This window comes from Chelonoidis abingdonii, chromosome 1 (assembly GCF_003597395.2).
Source record: "Chelonoidis abingdonii isolate Lonesome George chromosome 1, CheloAbing_2.0, whole genome shotgun sequence".
Lineage (NCBI taxonomy): Eukaryota > Metazoa > Chordata > Testudines > Testudinidae > Chelonoidis > Chelonoidis abingdonii.
This window is the reverse complement of record NC_133769.1, coordinates 136489197-136510783: the sequence shown is the minus strand read 5'-3', so window position 1 is coordinate 136510783 and position 21587 is coordinate 136489197. Positions and strand designations below refer to the sequence as shown.

The 21587-nt window shown below is 42.4% G+C and overlaps 1 protein-coding gene across 1 annotated transcript in view; it reads left to right on the top strand.

The window, feature by feature from the left end:
* The first annotated feature begins 781 nt into the window (after positions 1-781).
* GPR19 (G protein-coupled receptor 19) overlaps positions 782-21587 on the top strand; it is a 32223-nt gene continuing 11417 nt past the window's right edge. The window contains exon 1 of the mRNA XM_032803004.2: positions 782-1085. The gene's annotated coding sequence lies outside the window, so the exon portion shown is untranslated. The remainder of the gene's footprint in view (positions 1086-21587) is intronic.

Sequence of the window (21587 nt, the reverse complement as noted above, 5' to 3'; positions counted from 1 at the left end):
GCCCCCCTTCCCGTCACTCATTCAGCCTCTGTGTCTTTCCCCTTTCAGTCGCCAGGATCCCATGGTGACCATCGCTGAAGAAAACCATCCTCTCCAACAACCCCCCAAGTACCATAGCAACCGGCGCGTCAGCGCTGCTAGTGAGCCCCAGTAGGAACACCGGCAGGTTTCCGTCCTGCGCTGCCCCCGGGCTGGCGGTGCTGGGGGCGGGCAGGGCAAGCGTCTTGCACAAGGAAAATCCGGGAGCACAAACCAAGGGGCAGGGGCTGGGTCCCTCAATCCCGGGAGAGCCGGGTTTGTTAGCGGCTTCTGCAGGGAAGCCCCCCAAGGCGACAGCGTTGCATGTGCACCTAGAGGCCCCTTTGCCTGAGGCCCGAGAGACACGGAGGCTAGTGACAAGCTAGTCACCCGCCTGACAGTTGAATAGAGGCAGGGAAATGGGGCAGGCACCAAGACTGAGCCAGGCGCGGCGCTGCTGTCCAAGGTACTGAAAGAGCCCGATTCCTGGGGTCGGGGCTAGATTTTTCCTCCCCGGAGCTAAGGGCAGGGTCTGGGGAAATGGGCGTCTGTGGCTGCAGGACTGGGGGGGAGCCGGTTACTGATTTCTCGGACTCGAGCTCCTGGTGATCTTGGAAAGCAGAGGTGGGGAGTAAAAAACCTTTGCCGGGGCAGGGGCATTCCCATTGCTTTGCAGAGCGGGGGCTAAGACAAAAAAAGGCAGCATCTGTTCTGCTGCTGCCTGTTAGCTTAAGGGAAGGGAGGGAGGGGAATCGAGGTTGTTAGATCCTGGAGGGGGAAAAAACCTCACATGATCCATTTCCCACGTGACGTATTCCGGGGCTTGGAGAGAAGTGGGTGCCAGCAGCCAGCCCTGCAAACGTCATCCGTTTCTCCATCAAAGGAAAGAAGCACACACAAATATCGTCCTCTCACCCAGATACGTTTATATGTCCGGGCAACAGAGCAGCTAGCAATATGCAGTGTGGCTTCCACTATGACTGGGGCCTTCCCAGAGGTGCTTTCCAGTGGGATTCCTAAGAGAAAAGGGAACAGACGCTTGCCTCTGGGATTGTGACTGGGAACAGGTATGTGCATTGGCGGATAGTGGGTGTTGAACGATGTCATGATTCAAGGGGGGTAGTTCCCTTCCTTCGGGATAGAAATGAGGTTATTCTTTCCCATTGCTTTGTGCCTGACAGTTTTGCCAACCCTTCTTTCAAACCTCCCGTGGTTGTTAAGAAGTGGATTGATTCCCCGGGCAGGAGCTAAACCGATTCTCCTGAAAGCAATCTACAGTTCCCTAGAATAAGGAGGAGGGTTTAAAAAAAAAATCATCAGAAGCTATGTGGGGCTCAGCACTTTTGAAAATCAGACCACTTATTTGTGTGCTTAAAGATGGCAGTTCTGCCTCTGCTTAAAATTCTGGTTAACGTCCTGCCTCCCGTTAAAATGCAGCCCAACAGCTGCTTTCCTTCTTTTGTTCCTGTTTTAAAACGTGCTTTTGTATTTCCGTGTTACTGTTCCGGTAGTCTCCTCTGCCTGAAAGGAACACATTGTTAGCTCTTTGCCTGTGATGGGACACTGGAGCTACTTGGGAACGCCTTGCAGAGCACGGAACCGCCTTTGCATATCTGCAGACAGTAGAGTCAGCAAGTTTTGTTGCCTGCAATTCAATAAATCAGAAACATGTTCCCTAAAAAGTAATGGCAGTATTTGGAATTCAGCCAGCTGGATTTCAGCACTGTGAAAAGGAGTGAGGGTTCCACAGTGCTGTGCAGGGGGAAATTGTGCTGGTGTGTGAAGCAAGGTTGGAACAGTACCACTTCTTTCTGGCCAAGATTTTTTTTAAATGAGTGCCCAAATTCATGCTCTTAAGGTCTAAATAAGTGTCCTGATTTTCAAAAGAGCTGAGCACTACACAGCTCCTACTGAGATGAATGAGACCTGCTGAGTGCATAACATTTTAAAAAATCATTTATTTAGGTGCCTAAACATGGATTTAAGAGCCCAGCTGTTGGTCCCCATTTTAAACATCTTGGCCTTTAAGACCTTGAGCAAGACTTATGTGCCTCAATTTCTCCACTTGAAAACAAGCACCCTACAGTGCCCATTCACCATCGTAAAGTAGGAATAGCTATTCCACAGAGGTGTGGAAGGGATGTAATAATTATTTGTAAAGTATTTTTAAGTTCTCTGATGCAAGGCCCCATAGAACTGCAAAAACTATTTTAATTTCTCAACTGTTAGAAAAGTAACTTCTAGTAAGAATTTATCAATCATTTCTAAAGTACATACAAGTTTGTAATTTTAAAAAAGCCATGGAATAACAATAGGAAAATCACCAGTCAACATTTTGGTAACAACGATGCAAAAATGTATGTTAAAGTTAAAGGGCAAAATTTGCTGCCAGTGTAAATGGTCAGAGCTCTATTGACCTCAAGGAATTTCATCCATTTACACCCTATAAGAAAATATCAGTATTTCACTCTTTCCAAGTGTACAGAATTAAATCATACAGGATGCATTTTAGAATGTGTAAATATTTGAGCTAGCCGCTGCCACAGAGCATCAGATCAGTGGGCTATCCAGTTCAGTTTCATGTCTCTAACCATGAACAGTACCAGATGCTTCAGAGGAAGATGCAAGAAACCTGCTATATGCAGCTACTGAAAATTTTCAAGACAGTTTTCTTTGAATCCCCAAAGAGACTTGGGCTTCAAAACCCTCCTCTAGAGAAAGCCTTCCTCTTTTTCACTAACTAATGCTCTCTTGAAAACAACAGGCCTGATTACAATCTCACTTACACCAATATAACACCATTGCCTTAAGTGAGTTTACTCCTGATTTACACCTGTCCAATTTATTGAATAAGTTAAGACTTGTCCAGTTTTAGATTCAAAGACTGATGGTTCTGTTTAGTAGTTTTAGGACTGCTTCATTGTACTGTAATATTGTTATTAGCCCTACAAGCCAGAAAAATGAAAGCAATTCCTGAAAATTAACTTTAAAAATGCAAATGCAATTCAGGAACCAGTGAAGAGACCAGATGAATAATTGCTTGGCATATTGTCCTTCCTACAAGTATAACACAAACACTTGACAGAATTAATAATATAGAGCCCTGACTCTCCTCCACTGCACAGCACAGAGGGGAGTCAAAAGCCAGGCTTGGAAACAGCCAGTTAATTCCCTAACACCATACCACCACTTCTCTGAAACTACTTATTCTCCAGAATCTCAGCTTTTATTTTAAACATAAATAAGTCCTTAAGTATTATCATTGCAAAGAAAACCCCAAAAATGTGACCCTTGTGTCACTAATGCATAGATGAGTCTATGCAGAGCATGGAATAATAGCCATGAGGGGTGTGAACTGCCCTGTTCATCTCAGAGAGGGGTTAATTCAGAGGTACACTGATGATTATTTAAGTGTCAACATAGTTAACCATTTCATTCTTCCTGTGAGAAAGGGGAATCACAGGTCTGCACAATTTACTGGACTGACATCTCACTTGGGTGCCATAAATGGATGGTGTCTGAGAGAAAGCACCTCTTATTCCCCCTCCTCCCCTAATCAAGAAGGGGTCCTGCCCAGAGAGCCTAACTGAACTAATGGACACGCTGAAGCCCCACCAAGGGGGAACCAAGTGGTATGCCAAATTCTATGTTAAACTAGAGCAGATCAATGGTCAAAACAGTTTGTCAGAAAAAGTGGTTTCAATTAACTATTTTTTTGTAAAATTATAATAACTTCAGTGAAAATCCCTGCAGAGAAAAAAATTCAAAACAAAAAAAATTCATTTTGGAAAGTTAGTGTTGAGAAAAACTTCACAATTTCATTTTGGATGTTATATATAGGCTTTTTTCCCCCATTTTTATTATTTTTACATTACTACATGACATATCAGTAGGCATATTATATAGTACCAATTTTATAATATGACCTAATAAATAGTTGAATATTCTGTTTTTATTTTTAAGTCATTAAGGGCAGTTGCTACTTAATACTGAGTGAAACATCTTATCTTTTTCCTGTATCAAAGTGTCTCCTGTTTGATTTGTAATGAGCGTCTAACACTTTAACATATTATGCACTACTAATGTTACCAACATGTCATGAAATAATGTAAAAAGATAAAAAATAAAATGAAGTAAAACTAAAATAAAATTCTAAATGAAATACTGAAATTTCAAAATTATCTAAACAAGTTTTTTCAAAACTGAATTTTTTTGTAAATTCCATATTGCAGAAAACTTTAAAAGATATTTCTTTTCATTCCAGTCTGGAACAAAGACAAATTTTGTTGACATTTCCCATGAAGAACAAATTCCAAGTTTCTACCAGCTCTATTTTGAACATTTGCACAGTCTACTCTGAGTGGCATCCTATTTTGGCAACTCCCATTGGTAAAATTTATTTTGTGTGTCCCTGGTCAAAAAGCTTGATTCTGTTCTGCTTTATATCACATAAATCTGGAGTAACTCCATTCAAGTCAATGAGTTACACTGATATGAGATTAGAAATGGCCTAGTGAGTTTTAGAAGCAATTTCCCCCTTTCATTTATTTTCCCCCCAGGAGCGGAAAATAGAATCCATAGTTTAACATGTATACATTTATTGGGCAAAAATCCAGCACTCGGCAATCTGCGTAGCTTCACCAGGGGCTGGGCTGATGCACAAGAAGCAGGGCAGAGAAACTGACTGTCTCCAGCAGGGCAGCCGCTCCACATAACCTACTCCTACATAGTGACTGCACTGGGCTCCATAGGAGCTTATGTAGCTCCCCATCCCGTGGAGGCTGGAGGATGAAGATCCTTACAGTACCAGTTCCTGCCCATGCCACAAAAAGGAGACCTCCTCCTCAAAAGAGCTGAGCTCTGTGCTGAGGGTGAGCAATCACACACAGCCCACCAATATCCACCCCCACCCTTGTTGGAGAGAACTGCACCTGTTCCACTGCATTTTGAACTCTCAGAGGTGTGTGTGTATGGGGGGGAGGGTGTATTTTGGTGCTAGGAGGTGTCATTGTTTCTTGGTGTGGTCTTTCTAGGGCTCTCAGCTTCTCCTAACTGACCCTCCTTAGTTTGTTCTCACTCAGATCAGTTACTGAGTCTATCAGCCCTTTAATTTTAGGGCTTGCAGTCTCTGGCTAGTTTTCTCAGAAGCAGCTTGAAGCAGAGCTATTACCCTTATACTGTCTTAGACTTTCTTACTTCTCCTTTCCTTCTCTGTGCTCTCCCCTTTAGAGCAGGTCTTGTTTTCACACTTGGTTGCAGCTGTGGGTGCCTGCCTGCATGCCTGGCAGCTGCATGGGGGTGTGATCAAGCTGCTTGCTCGTAAACAGGAAAGACTTTCCTCTCTCATCTCTCTGTGTTCAGTATGGGGTTTGTAAACCCCATTGCAGAGGCCCGATTTTTCTTTCTACTGAAGCCACTTTATAGCCGTCTGGCAGTGGAAGGGAGTCTGAAAGTGCATGTAAATATGAATTACAGACACTATAAGGCTCCTTTTCACTGGCAGGACAATAAAGCAGCCCCAATGTAAATCAGAATCAGACTCCATTCATGCATCTACAGCATGAAACAACAAATATCGTCAGCCCACAGCAGGATCTTTAACCACCCCCTACTCCCTTAACACAGGAAGTCCCTTCTGACAAGAGCTGGATGAATCATGGATTTTTTGGAGTGGGGGCCAAGCTGAAAAATCTGGGGGGAAAAATTACGGTTCAATTAAAACCAATTTTGAATCAACTGAAACAATTTTGGGGACTCAAAACTTTGTTTTTCATTTCAATGCAACTGTTTTAAGGCAGGGGTCAGCAACCTATGGCACAACTCGCTGGTGGTTTGGGGTTCCAGCTGCCGGCCCCTTAGCAGCCAGGTTTATGGCCACTGGCCCTGCTCAGCCCACTGCCAGCCTGGGATACCGGCCACCAGCCCCCTGCCAGCCTGGATCCTGTCCAGCCACCCTGCTCAGCCCGCTGCTGGCCTGGAGTCCTGGCCACTAGCCCCAGGCTCTTCTCCTGGCCTCTGCTTAGCACTCTGCAGCCATCCCCAGCTGTGGCCCACTAGCCCCAGCCTGGGGCAGTGAGGGGTGCAGATGGGGCAAAAGGGGGCACAGCTCAGCACCCCCACCTTAAAAATTGTTCCAACGCCACTGAGATATTTTTAAGTCCTGATTTGCTACTTATACCATGCCACATGGGACAGGGCACTGGTTTGATGTTGTGTGTGCTGTCTGTCGCAATGTTTTCCCCCACTGTGAGCTGAGCGGTACATTTGAGAAAATATCAGCTCCTAAGAAAGCAAAGTTAGATGTCCATTCATTTCAGACTTTTTGGACAGACACATTTGGATTTTTTCAAAAGAAGGACCGTGCTGTTTGTGCTTTCTGTTTTGAAAGTGTTGTTTGTCGCACATCAAGTGTCCGACGACATTTTGAAATGAAGCACAAGAAAACCTTTTTTGATGAAGCAGACAGGACTGAATCGATCAAAAAGGCAGTAGCAGAATATGAGAAGCAAAGCAGTGTTTTTAAATGCTTAAGTGTAAGTAAAAATCAAGCTACAGATGGAAGTTACAAGACTGCACAGTGCACTGCAAAAAACAGAAAGCCGTTTACAGATGGGGAATATATAAAAGAAGTTTTTCTCAAGAGTTCGGAGGCTTTGTTCAATGATTTGCCAACTAAAGATATGATCATATCTAGAATAAAGAAATGCCTATCTCCGCCAGAACAGTTGAGAGATGCACAAGCAAAGTGGCAGAAAACATTAAGGAAAAGTAGATGACTGCATTAAAAGACACAGCAGTGTTTAGCATTGCAGTTATGAGATCGTGGATGTAAATGACATTCCACGTTTGGCAGCTGTTGCAAAATATTGTGCTTCCAATGAAAACCAAGAGCAACTTTGTTGCCAAAACCCCCTGCATGGCACAATAAAGGGGGAAGATATAGTGGAAAGTTTTGTAAACCATTTTGAAGAACGAGGAGTTGACAAAATATTTTGTGTGACAACAGATAGTGCTCCTGTCATGGTCGGAAAACAAAAGGGATTTGCACAGTTACTTGAAGATCAAATTGTCCACCTGACAGTCAAATGTCACTGTATCATCCATCAAGAAAACCTGTATGCTAAAATTTCTAATTAGAGCTTAATAATGTAATGCGAATTGTGAATTTCCTTGTTGCTCGATCTGCTTTGACTCAGACAGTTTCAAGCATTGCTAGAGGAGATGGACAGTGCTTATAACGACATCCCACTTCACAGTAACATTCGGCGGCTAAGTCATGGCAAGGTTTTGGTGCACTTTGTAAACTGTTTTGATGCAATCAAGGCCTTTGTCAGAAAAAGCACAAAACTAGCCCAAACTGGATGATGACAAATGGCTGTGTAAGTTCATGTTTCTAATTGACATCACCGCTCACCTAAACAAACTCAACCTCTGTCTCCAGGGTGCAGGGCAAACAGTTCTGGATCTTTATGAAGCCTGGAAAGCATTCGTTGTAAAACTAGCAGTTATTTCTTGGACAACTCCGAACTGAAGCACCGAGAGAGATCAGGCCTCTGTCGAACCTCTGGACGTCCCTGCCATGAAATTAACTGTTAAGAAATGTTTTGCAACTTACATTGATCCACAATAACCTTTGAGAAAAAGTGTATTTCACACAAAAATCTGCCTCTTCTTCTCAATCCGAGTTAGGAACGATCGCTCAAAGCCTGGTGCACGAAGTAGCCAAATACAGCCAAACAATGAAAACCAGTCAGGAAAGCAAGCAAAGACACACTAAACGATAAATCTCATTAATTAATTTAAAATAAGCTTCTTAAACATTTTAATAACTATTAACTTACATACAAAATATTATGATAATAAGACCTACAGAAAGAGACCTTCTAAAAACATTAAAATGTATTACTGGCACATGAAACCTTAAATTACAGTGAATAAATGAAGACTCGGCACACCGCTTCTGAAAGGTTGCTGACCCTTGTTTTAAGGTGTTTTCTACCCTCTTTTGTGTGCTTGTTTTTTTTTAAAAAAAATTAGCCACTTTTAAAAACGAATGTCATTTTGAAATAAAAAGCCAAAATGAAACATTTCAACCTTTTCAAAACAATTTTTTCGGGGGGGGGGGGGTTTCTTGGCCAAAAGTATTCATTGAATTTGACTCCAATTTGCAAATAGTTTTGAAGCCTTGAAAAAATGTATTTTTCAGCAAAATTTCTATTTGCCAAAAAAATCCCCCAACTACACTTCTAATGTCAATCTATGATTCTGTTAAACAAAATGTTCAATAAATGTACTGAGATTGGCCACATTAAAAAAGAAGCTATCAGCTTTTTTCACAATTTGTAAATATGGACAACAAAAATCCATGTACTCAGCACATTTGATTAGTTTGAATTTAATTTTGTAAAGCTTTTGTAAAGTAAAGCTTCTTTTGAAAGAAATAAGTCATGTGGAGGTCTCATAAAGCCTGAAAATCATCTTATCATTTCTGGTGTTTGAAAAGCCAATATTTTGAAATTGTCCACTTTGGATATTTGAATATCATAGCACAGCCAGGCAAATACTCTTCACATTCTCAAATGCCAGGGTGTGAAGGGGGAAAAGGAAAAAAAGCCAACTATTCCACTCTCAAAAGATAGAACGCTTGGTGAAACGGGTCTTTGAATAGTACCACGAATGGACTGAAGGAGGAATCTTCATCAGTGACCAATATCAATAAGTAAATAAAATAAATGAGCCATAGACACTACCAAATTCTTGCAATAAGTATAATAATTATTATCACTTATATCGTGCTGTCACATCCAATCACTTTATGGCCAGGATTTTCAAAAGCGACAAGTGATTTTGCCCAAAATAAGGAATCTTAAAGGGGCCCGATTTTCAGAGAGTGGGTGCTCACTTTCTTGATAATCTTGAAAATTTGTACTTATACCTATAAAGCAAACAATGTAGCTGAGTGGAGCACCGCTGACCTGGAATACAGGAGAACTGGATTCTACTCCCACCTCCGTCACTGTCATGCTGGGTGACCTTTGCCCCCTCAAAGCATCTCCCTATGCTAGAGGTTTCTCGATCATGACACTGACCTTCTTTGTAAAGTGATCGATCTAGGAGGTTGGTATCATTGTAAGGTGGTCTGTCTCTTGAATACCTATGCGAGGGAGGTATTATTGTGGGAACACAGACAGAAAGATCCAAAGCTGCAGAGTAGTTAGGCCCAAAACCAGGGTTAGAACACAGGAGTATGAGGCTTTGAGTCCTCTGCTTGTACTACGTTGTCCTAGGGCGTAGCTGGCCTAAGGGACTCAAGTGTAAACATACATATAGTGGGAGTGGGATCCTCCTTTCAGATCCCAGACTAAACAGGAGCACTATTCTGTCTCTCTCTAAGGGCTATGGAGTGAGTGTATATGTCACTTACAGTTTAAGGCCCTTGTACGCTGCCAAAGCAGACACTCAGAGTTTTGCCCATTGATATGCTGGCATTATTTGTTCATTTGTGTTGGTTCACCCTCTTTTATTTTTATAGTCAAGTCTTTTAACAGGCTTCACATGACCTGCTCCACTGCCCAGCCCCATGAAAACACACACATTCACAGAAGGGGCATGTTCTTCTCTGCTGACAGTTGCCTATAAAGAAGAATTCTGTCACCTGGCTAAGACATTGCTCCTAGCGGCAAGATATGGCAGGAAGCAGTGCACCTCTTTGCAATGTGATTGGTTGTTCTCAGCATTTATATCCCATGAGTAATTGGGGTTAAAGAGATGAGACAAGATTAATGACGGAGAGAATCTTTAGCTCACCTTGGCCATTCCCGACTGCTCAGCAGAAAAATCCTGTTTAAGTTTATGCTACAGCTATAGCCCTGTGCAGCAAATATGCATAACGAAATTATTGGACACAAGGTACATGTCCTTCTTTTATTAGACTTAGCCCATATCTTCCACTCAAACTGTGATCGAAGTTTAAGCTGTATTATAATGCTTAGCCAATCGGTGGCATTGTGTGAAGAATACTGTCACGCATCTTCTTGAGCAACAGAGGCAGTCTGCATCTTTTGCCACAATAAAATTGTTATTGCTCGTGTCCATTTTGCCCTTGTCTCTGCGTGACTAACCTGATGTGGTATCAGAAGAAAACCAATAAAAATGGCAGTATTTCATCAAAGTGTTAATGTTTTGGGAGATTCCGCTTTGACAGACCATCAGACTAGCCTGATTGGACAGTGATTTGCATGTTTTTGTATCGCAACTAAACTCCATGAGGAGATGTGAGAGGTGCAGGTTAATTCTCTCTATCATGGGCAGGGAAGCTGAATAGATCTTTAAATCCTTTGCCTTTGGAGAAGGAGCCCCAGGAACAATTACACTGTGGTGCTGGCTAAGTTTGATGAGCATTCTATACCACAGCATAATGTGATTTATGAGTGAGCAATTTCTGCCATGCTCCACGGCTCAAGCACCTGTGCAGATCAGTTGTTTTGCCGTTGTGGGAGGAACTTAGGAGAGGGCAGAGAGCAGCAAGTGGCAGGTGGGCAGGGGTCTCGGGGAGGGAGTGGAGTGGAGGCAGGAAGAGGCGGAGTGAGGGTGGGGCCTCGGGGGAAAGGTCAGAATAGGGATGGGACCTCAGGGCGGAGCAGGTGGAGCACCACTGGGGACAAATAAAAGTCAGTACCTATGGATTTAAGCCTTCACAATGCAGTAGAAATGGCAAGACAAGGTGTTTGCAAACCAAGATAGAAACTAGTGGCCACCAGAAAGAAACCTAGCGGAAATGACTTAGAAAAAGAGTCACATTAGCAAAGAACAACTGTAATAAATCCTCAAGTCATTGTGGAGTTAGCCCTAGGCAAAGATGTGAGAAAGATCACAGTCCAAAAGGTGATTGCCCAACTAAGGAGCCAAATACCATAAATGCACAAAAACAGGACATTTTGCCGCTGTCCGCCACACAAAGGCAATACGGAAAGAGACCCTGAGAGTCAAGAGCCATTTTTTCTGGCATCAATCACATGTAATGACACAGAGCCAGCCTGGAGGATGGAACTGAATATTTGTGGAAAGACTGTTAATCTTAAAATAGATTGGAATGCAAATGTACATTGTAATAGGATTACAGGAATTGTAATCAACTTCAACCCCTCACACAGCTGAAACTAGCAGATACTGTCCTAGATAGCCCTGGAGGTATTTTGAGCTGCATTTCCACAGAAACAACATACAGAAGACAAAAGCTTTAATTTTAATGTGAATGTGTTAGAGGACTGGAGGCTGACAATCTCCTCAGTAGCAGTGTGGTTGCCATGATGGGTGAGAAAGGTGGAAGAAGTTGACGGAATCTTTGGTGATATCGGACATTTAAAAGGAGAAATAATCTTAAGAAAAAATGCTTAGACTTATAGTGTACATGTGCCACACAGAATTCCTATCTTGTTACTTCATAAAGTAGAAACTGAGTTAAAGAGAATGGAAAGGAATGGCATAATTGAGAAAATTTCTGCGCCAACTGCATGGTGGGTACCAATGGTTACTGCAATAAAGAAAAATGGGAAAATATGAATCTGTGCGAATCTTAAAAGACTTACTGAATCAGTACTCAGAGCAAAATATATCTTCTCAATACTAGAAGAACATATTTTCTAAAGTGGCTGGAGCTACTGTATTCTCCATGCTGGATGCCTCAGGTCATTTCTGGCAAATTCCCTTACCCAAAGAGAGTGCTAGATTGACTACATTCATTAAACCAGTTGGGAGAATTTACCTTTAAAGATTACATTTTGGGATTACCAGTGTTCCTGAAATTTTTCAAAGAAAGATGTCCGAGCTGTTAAATAACATAAATAGGATTGTTGCTTATATGGTGACATTTTAGTATAAGGGTAATCAATGGAAGAACATGACAAATTCTCAGTGAAGTTCTGGATTTAATCAGTGAGTCTGAGCTCGAGTTAAATAAAGAAAAGTGTGTTTTCTGCCTATACCAAACTGAATCTTTGGGACAAATAATAAAGAAGGATGGAATTAGTTCCAACCCTGAGAAAGTAAAAGCAATTACAGAACTGAATACTCCAACAAATGTAGCAGAACTAAGATGCATACTGGGGATGGTAAATTACCTTCACCAATACCTTACTACAGTGACTAAACCACTGAATGAACTATTAAGGTCCAATACATCCTGGCCAGGGGGGCCAGATCAGGGGAATGTCTTCAAAAAGGTAAGAGAAATTATCTCAGCTACTCCCATTTTAAAATTCTATGATGGAAACAAACTCACAATGGTCAGTGCTGAAGCCAGTAGCTATGGCCTTGGTGGTATCTTGTTGCAAGTACATGGATCTGAGTGGAAGACAGTTGCTCTCTGCTCTTGTACACTTACAGAAAAAAAAACCTGTGCAGAATGAAAAAGAGTGCCTGGCAAGTATATGGGCATGTGAGAACTTCCACAGATATCTGTGTGGGCTGGGTTCCTTTACACTGATAGCCAACCATAAATCTCTTCTAACTCTTATAGACAGAAAAGATTCTGAGATGCCAATGTCTTTTGATTAAGCTAATGCAGTTTAACTCAGCCATTGAATATATTCCTGGTACAAATCTGGTAATAGCAGACACACTGTCACAGAGCCCAGCATCACACTCAAACACCGATAGGCTAAACGAAGAGGCAAAGGTTTACATTAGGGCTGTCGACTAATCGCAGTTAACTCATGTGATCAACTCAAAAAAATTAATCATGATTAAATGCATGATTAAATATATTTTCAAATATATTAATTTCAGTTACAACACAGAATACAAAGTGTACAGTGCTCACTTTATATTATTTTTGTTACAAATATTTGCACTGTAAAAATGACCAACAAAAGAAATAGTATTTTTCAATTCACCTCATACAAGAACTGTAGTGCAATCTCTTTATCATGAAAGCGTGACTTACAAATGTAGATTTTTTTTGTTACATAACTGCTCTCAAATTCAAAACAATGTAAAACTTTAGAGCCTACAAATCCACTCAGTCCTACTTCTTGTTCAGCCAATCACTAAGAGAAACAAGTTTGTTTACATTCACAGGAGATAATGCTGCCCTCTTCTTATTTACAATGTTACCTGAAAGTGAGAACAGACATTTGCATGGTATTTTGGTATCTGGCATTGCAAGATATTTAAATGCCAGATATGCTAAATAGTCTTATGCTCCTTCATGCTTTGGCAACCATTCCAGAGAACATGCGTCCATGCCGATGACACTCATTAAAAAAAAATGCGCTATTACATTTGTGACTGAACTCCTTAGGGGCAGAATTGTATGTCTCCTGCTCTGTGTTTTACCTGCATTCTGCCATATATTTCATGTTATGGCAATCCCAGATGATGACCCAGCATTTTAAGAACACTTTCAGTGCAGATTTCACAAAACACAAAGAAGGTACCAACGTGGGATTTCTAAAAATAGCTATGGCACTTGACCCACAGTGTAAGAGAGGCACGAGGTGTGGAGCATGCTTTTAGAAGTCTTAAAAGAGCAACATTCCAATGTGGAAACTACAGAACACAAACTACCAAAACAGAAAATCAACCTTTTGTGCTGGTGGCATCTGACTCAGATGACGAAAATGAACATGCGTTGGTCTGCACTGCTTGGGATTGTATCGAGCAGGCCCCATCATCAGCATGGATGCATGTCCTCTGGAATGGTGGTTGAAGCATGAAGGGACAAATGAATCTTTAGCACATCTGGCACATAAATATCTTGGAATGCGGGCTACAACTCTGTCATGTGAATGCCTGTTCCCCCTTTCAGGTGACATTGTAAACAAGAAGAGGGCAGCATTATCTCCTGAAAATGTAAACAGACTTGTTTGTCTGAGTGACTGGCTGAATGAGAAGTAGTACTGAGTGGACTTGGAGGCTGTAAAGTTTTACATTGTTTTATTTTTGAATGCAGTTATTTTTGTACATAATTTTACATTTGTAAGTTCAGCTTTCATGATAAAGAGATTGCACTACAGTACTTGTATTAGGTGAACTGAAAAATACTATTTCTTTTATTTTTACAGTGCAAATATTTGTAATAAAAATAAATATAAAGTGAGAACTGAACATTTTGTATTCTGTGTTATAATTGAAATCAATATATTTGAAAGTGTGGAAGACATCCAAAAATATTTATATAAATGATACTCTATTATTGTTTAACAACACAATCACATGATTAATAGCACAATTTTTTTTAATTGCATGATTAATCACGATTAATTTTTTTAATCGCTTGACAGCCCTAGTTTACATGGATGGCTGTGGACGCTTACAGAGCAGTGTCAGGTAGGAGACTATAAATGCTACAAAAAGCAACCTTGGCATATAAGCAGAAGCTTTTGGTTACATTTAAGCAGGATGTCCCAAGTACCTAATATTCTATGCAGTGTTGTTGTAGCTGTGTCGGCCCCAGGATATTACAGACAAGGCGGGTGAGGTAATATCTTTTATTGGACCAACTTCTGTTGGTGAGAGACAAGTTTCTGAGCTTACACAGAGCTCTTCTTCAGGTCTGGGAAAGGGTCTGATGGTGTCACAGCTAAATACAAGGCTGAACAGCAGGGTTAGCATAAATAGTTAGCACAGATTCTAAGGGACAATTCAAGATGAAGTAGCCTGTTAACACCCTTATAATCGTAGGACTAAAAGGGGGAGTTGTGGGTTACATATTGTTGTAATAAGTCATAAATCACATTAAGACCATGATTTTTAGTGTCTAGCAAAGTTATGAATTTATGCTCCCAGCCTACCCCACTGACTAGGACATACCAACTAAAAGCAGCACCAGACCCCCTGCCAGAACAATGGATGCAAACTCTGCAGACATATCTCCACTGCTACAATGATCAATATCCCCACAACACCTACACATGCCCATCACAACATATAGTGTACCTCATCTAGTGCACTCAATGTCCCTATAACATCTATGTGGGTGAAACTTCACAATCACTACGCTCTCGAATGAACTCACGCAGGAAAATGATAAAAGACAAAAATACCACATCACCTGTGGGTGAACACTTTTTACAAAGTGATCACTCTATATCTGACCTATCAGTCCTCATCCTCAAAGGAAACCTGCACAACACTTTCAAAAGATGAGTCTGGGAGCTTAAATTTGTATTTTGCTAGAAACTAAAAATCACGGACTGAACAGAGACACGGGTTTTAAGGCTCATTACAACAATGTGTAACCCACTAACCCCCCTTTTTGTCTTCCAACTGGTCCCTTAGAACAGAGGCTTTCAGCCTTAACAAACTACTGTGCCCCTTTCAGAAGTTGGATTTTCTTGTGTACCCCCAAGTTCCACTTCGCTTAAAAACTACTTGTTTACAAAATCAGACATAAAAATACACACATGTCACAGCACACTGTTACTGAAAAATTGCAACCTCGCTCTGTTTTACCACATAATTATAAAATAAATCAACTGGAATATAAATATTGTACTTACATTTCAGTGTATAGTGTATAAAGCAATATAAACAGGTCACCGTCTATGAAATTTATTTTGTACTGACTTCACTAGTGCTATTTATCTAGCCTGTTGTAAGACTAGGTAAATATCTAGATGAGTTGATGTACCCCTGGAAGACCTCAGAGTAGCCCCAGGGATTCATATACCCCTGGTAGAGAACCACTGCCTTAGTATATGTGCTAACTACTTAACCCAAACTATCTGTTTGACATTGTATTTAGCTGTGACACTCTGAGTACTTTTCCAAGATCTGAGGAACAGCTCTGTGTAAGCTCAAAAGCAGTGGTTCCCAACACAGTGTCTGTGGGCATCCTGGCACCTGCCAGGGCATTTATGTGCGCCCACCTAGTGCCCAGCAGGGGAGAGAAGCTGCAGCCCAGCGCCTGCCAGGGACAGAGAACTCCGGGGCTGCAGGTGCTGGTGTTCGGTCCCTGGCAGGCACAGGGCTGCAGCTTCTGTGGGGCTGTAGACTGCAAGCACCAGTGTTCTTGGTTCCTGGCAGGCGCAAGGGCCGTGGCTTAAGCTGGAGAGAAGCTGCAGCCCCGTGCCTGCCAGGGACAGAGAACTCGGGTTGCAGGCTGCGGGCTGTGGGTGCCGGTGTTCTCTGTCCCTGGCAGGTGTGGGACCCGCCTAGTGCCCAGCAGGGGAGAGAAGCCGGGGCCCCGTGCTTGCTGGGGACAGAGAACTCTGGGGCTGCAGGTTCCGGGCACGGGTGTTCTTGGTCCCTGGCAGGTGCAGGGCTGCGGCTTAAGCCGGAGAGAAGCCATGACCCCTCGCCTACTGGGGACAGAGAATTCTGGGGCTGCAGGCTGCGGGCGCCAGTGTTCTCTGTCCTCTCGGCTTCTCTCCGCACTGCCCAGAACTGGTGCCAAAAAAAAAAAAAATACTCCGACTTTGGAGAATGGATGGAATGCTGCCCTGTAGCATGCTCTGCCCCAGGCACGTGCTTACTCCACTGGTGCCTGGAGCCAGCCCTGTATGTGAGTAATTGTTGGCGCCCGCCACACTCTTCTGAAAACATGAATGTGCTACTGGTGACAAAAAGGTTGGGGATCACTGCTCAAAAGCTAGTCTCAGTCTCCAGCAGAAGTTAGTCCATTAAATGATATTACTTCACCTGTCTCTCCCAAGTATCTAAAGAATACTATGGTCATGGCAAGAGACTACTTTGCTATATGAGGACAGTTACATGAGTTCAGTGGATTAAAGATTCAAGGTGATTGCACTGTCATCCCCAGCACTTTGAGAGGAGAAATTCTAGACCTAAGCCATGAAGGATATCAAGGACCAACTAAATGCCCTGAACAGGCCAATCAGTCAGTGTGACGGCCTGGAATCAGTAAGAACATGACAAAATAAAGTATCCTTCTGTGAATATTGCAAAGCTAACACACCAGCACAATGCAAAGAGCCTCTAAATGACAACACTTCTACCAGACAGATCCTGGAAGAGGCTAACAGCAGTTTTTTGTGAATTCAGAGGACATGACCTAGTTGCAGTGGATTATTTTTTATATTTTTTTAAATAATATATTTGAAAGATGCAATATGTCTCAGTATTATTGAGCAATTAAAGAACACATTTTGGTATTCCAGGGCAACTAGTAACAGACAATGCACAATTCACCGCAGCTGAATTTAAGTAATTCCAAGCAAATATTATTTTGAACACATCACTAGCTGCCTGTATTACCCACAAGCAAATGGAGAGACTGAGAGATCTGTACAGACAGCCAAGAAAATACTGAAGCAGGAAAATCCATTCCTAGTTCTTATGAGGTATCAACACCATTAATTGCTACCATTTATAGCTCAGCCCAGGAAGGCTACTCAGGACCCATTTCCAACCGTGTAAAAGAGTCCAGCTGCAAAGAGGCCCAGACATCAGAAGAATAGCCAAATAAGATCAAAAGGCAAAAAGAGCTTAAAAACACATTTGTAACTGACGTCTGGAACCTGGTGACCGTGTTTGTGTCAAACTGGATGGAGGAAAAGGCTGGAGCACTACAGCTGCTGTAAAGTAAAAAAAAAAAAAAATTCCTCACCCAGATCATACACTATTGAGACAAACTCGGGAGTTCAACAGTTTGTTTCAGAGACTGTATAATCAACTGAGCAAACTCTGCAAATTGCAGGTGAAGAACAAGGAGAAGAAGATTCACGTCTTCCAAACCTGCCAGACAAAGCCACTGCCAATAAAAGACTTGTCTAGTCACCAAGTGGCAGTATAGTTAAAAAACAACAGTGACATTTAAAGATGAATAATAGATGGAGGCATGTTGAGATTAAATGTTAATTTGAAGAAAAAGTTTTATAGTTTTAAAATTGTAAAAATGCAGAAAAGAAAATTAAAAAGGGGGGAGATGCAATGGACAGTTTAAACTGCAGTATAATGTTTAGTCACTGGTGGTGCTGAGTGAAGAAGACTGCAGCGCATCTTTACCCAGTGCTGAAGACCGTCTGCTTAGTTTATATATGGTTTCCCCTGCAGTCTAGGCCAAGGGTAGTCAATTATTTTTTGTCGAGGTCCAAATTTCTTGGTCAAGGTATAGTCAAGGTCTAGACTCTGGACAAAATAATTAAAAAACAACAACAATCATGATAATAATAAGTAAAAAACAGATTTTGGGGTCCGTTCAAAAGTCTCTGGTGGTCTGGATTTGGCCCGTGGTCCACCTGTTGACCGCCCCTGGTCTAGGCTGATGGCTCAAATGCAGGTGTAAAATGCACCCATTTGTATAATCTCTAGTGTTTTCTTCCAGCCCATCTCAGGAGTACATGGAAGTTGTTATCAGCTGCTGGCTGAGTATTTTCCTGTGTGAAATGGACTGGTAGTTACAATCCGTTTCCTGGTGAAAAAGTGTTCCCATCACAAACCATCTCTGCATTCAGTATTAACCCAGCTGCTTTTGTGGGCAGTCTCTGCAGAAGGGCTTAGGACATACGGACTCATATTGAGAGAGATTCCTTCAGGTGCAAAGTTGAGGCATATCAGCAGGGCAGTATGTGGAAGCTTCCTATGCTGCTGCCTTTGCTGTATCCGTACTGGGAATAGAGACATTATTTCTGTATCCACAGCTGCTCATCCAGTTCCTTTCATCACCACTAAATCCGCTATAAAAGAAAATGGCTATGTGCCTGGCGAGATCATACTAGGAACTTTTACCACTGCTAGCATGGTACATCGTGCATGGACAATAGACAGAGCAGACCTGCTGCTGGCATCAGTCAATCTTCATTGCATTGTTAGCTAAATTTGGTGCATATCTCAGCCAGCTTGGATGTGTCAGGGTTGGAAGCAATGGCACAGAGGCTGCTGCAAGTTTGATCCCTATGTTATTTGATTTGTTCTTTTAATTTGTAAGTGAAGTGTGTGGGGGGTTAATTTTCCACTTCCACTATAAAACATAGGGAGTGCCATGGGGTAGGTGCACTCCGTCCGATGTTCCGGGTCATGTATGATGAGAAGAAGGGGAAAAACTGTATAGCAGCCAGTTAAGTCCTGTGTTCATGACCCTGTCTATAAAACGTGGCAGTACAGCCTAATGGCTAGAGTCAGTAAGGGCGGCCCTTCATCTCAGGGCATCAGAGCCTAATGGCCAGAATCAATAAAGCAGCTCTTCCACTCAGGGCAGTGTGGTCTAATGGCCAGAGTCAATAAAGTGACCCTTTCTGTCAAGGTAGCGTTTCCTAATGCCCAGAGTCAAAAAATTTGCCACACTCTGTGGAATTGTGTGGCCTCTTGGCCCATTGGGTAGAGATGCACCACTCAGGGGTGTGTGGTGCCCAGAGTAGGGGGACTCGGGCCTTCCCTGCTCCTCTGAGACCCAGCCCAAGGCCCTGGCAGTGGTGGGGTGCTTACCACTGAGTCAGCAGGGATCCTCCCGAATATGCTGACTAGTTCCCTGATTCACTCACTGGAGAAAAGTCTAAGTCTCCTAGGCTGCTTTCTACCCCTTCTCCCTCAGTGAGGCTCCACGGTAACCCCATGTTTCTGCGACCTTCAAGTGGCATAGCTCCTGCTGGTGTGGTCCCTTCTCTGGGCTCATCAGGCAACCTGGAGTCTGTCTGGAGCTCTGTGTGCCATGACTCTGTAACCCAGGCCTGTAGCAACTCCCTGGAAAGAGCCTGCAGTCTGCATCCTCCTTCTTCAGCAACCTGCTCAGAGTGAGTTGGGCTGCTTCCTTTTATACTCTGCCACCAGGCTGAGCATGCACAACAGAGTCAAAGGGGCGGGGTTTCCTCAGCCTGCCAAGCACAGTTAACCCTTTTGGGACTGGTGTGGGGTAGGTATACCTTGTCACAGGGAGACAGACAGCATCTCACTTCAAAATTGGAGCTCTTCAGAGCTTTCTTGCATATCTGGGGAGATGTCAGGTGCAGGCTAGCCTTACTAGCAGTAGCAGAGCTGGACACTATGCATGCTCATTGGTACTGTACTAGCAGCAGGGACAGAAACCAGCATGATATTACGAAAGCAAGGATATTTTGAATTCCTGTGCCACACAGGATAGTCTGGGTTCCCTGGGTAACTTTTTGCCATGCAAAAAAAAGCTAAATAGAAATGTAGCATCAGCATGTGTCAAGTGACATTTGTATGCCCAGTAACTTGTACTGATTAATTGGCTATTCAGTATTACATAAAATTATTGTTACTCTGCTAAATGAACATCCAGTGCATTCTTTGTAATGGGAAGACAATGCTTTGCAGAATATACTTGCTATTGTACTCTCCTGATAATACTTTGGGGAAGGTAAAATAATACTTCGAATACAAACATCAATGTATTAACAAAACCTCAGTCAGTGCTCTGATTTCATTCAACTATCATATGCTGATCAGTCTCTTAATTGATTTGATTAGCATTTTAATTCTAAAAAAGAAAAAAGGAAAGAAAAATTAGTTATGCCTTTGCATAGGTCATAAAAGGACAATTTATAGCATGAATTAAAATAGGTTTCCTTATTGAATCAATACATGAAATTTTAGCTGCCTCAAATGTCAACAGAACTCAGAAAACCATGTTTCTAATCATGACAGTAAATGCATAATTGCACTGTAACCATGCTAGACATCCTTCTGGTGGAGTGATAACAGATTTCTTGGGGTGTCTCAGGTAGTTACTGGATTTGTAATCACCCCAAACACACCAAGAAATCTGTTATCTACAGCTGGGCACTCACAGACCACAGAATATGCTCCAGGGAGAAAGTCCAGGCTTCACACCTAAACAAACTTAAAACAACTTTCACCAAACAAGGACACCACACCATGGAACAGGCCACCCAAATGCCTTGAGAGAACCTACTTCAATACAGAAGGAAAAAAAAAACCTCTGACCTCACATCTCTAGTTGCCACAATGGAACCCATATGGGGTATCAGTAAACAGTTACAAGTCCTACTTGATGGAGATCACATCCTGAAAGAAATCTTTCCTGAACTCCTCATTTCTGATCTTCAAACAACATCCCAACCTCTCCAAGCTCATCTTCAGAAGTAAGCTCCCCACAGACCAGGACCCACCAACTCAAAGAGGCACCAGACCCTTCCAAAACAACAGATGTAAACCCTACAGACATAGCTCCACTGCTACAATGATCAATACCCCCCACCACACACTTTTCAAGATTCATGTGTCCTATACATGCTGATCACCATGTGTGGTGTACCTCATCCAGTGCACTAAATGTCCCAATAACAATTATGTGGGTGAAACCTGATCATCACTATGCTCGCGAATGAACTCACACAGGAAAATGATAAAACACTATATCACCTGTGGGCAACCACTTTTCATACATCACTCTATATCTGACCTCTGAAGATCTTGTCCTCAAAGGAAACCTGCACAACACCTTCAATAGACAAGCCCGGGGTCTTCAATTCATAATTCTGCTAGACACCAAAAATCATGGACTTAATAAAGACACTGGGTTTATGTCTTTGTGTCCAGCGTCCTGGGGAGCCCAACTGAGGTTACCCAATTAGGGTCAACTGAAAAGAATGGGGCAAACAATCCCCAAGGCTAGTGAATAGTCCAAT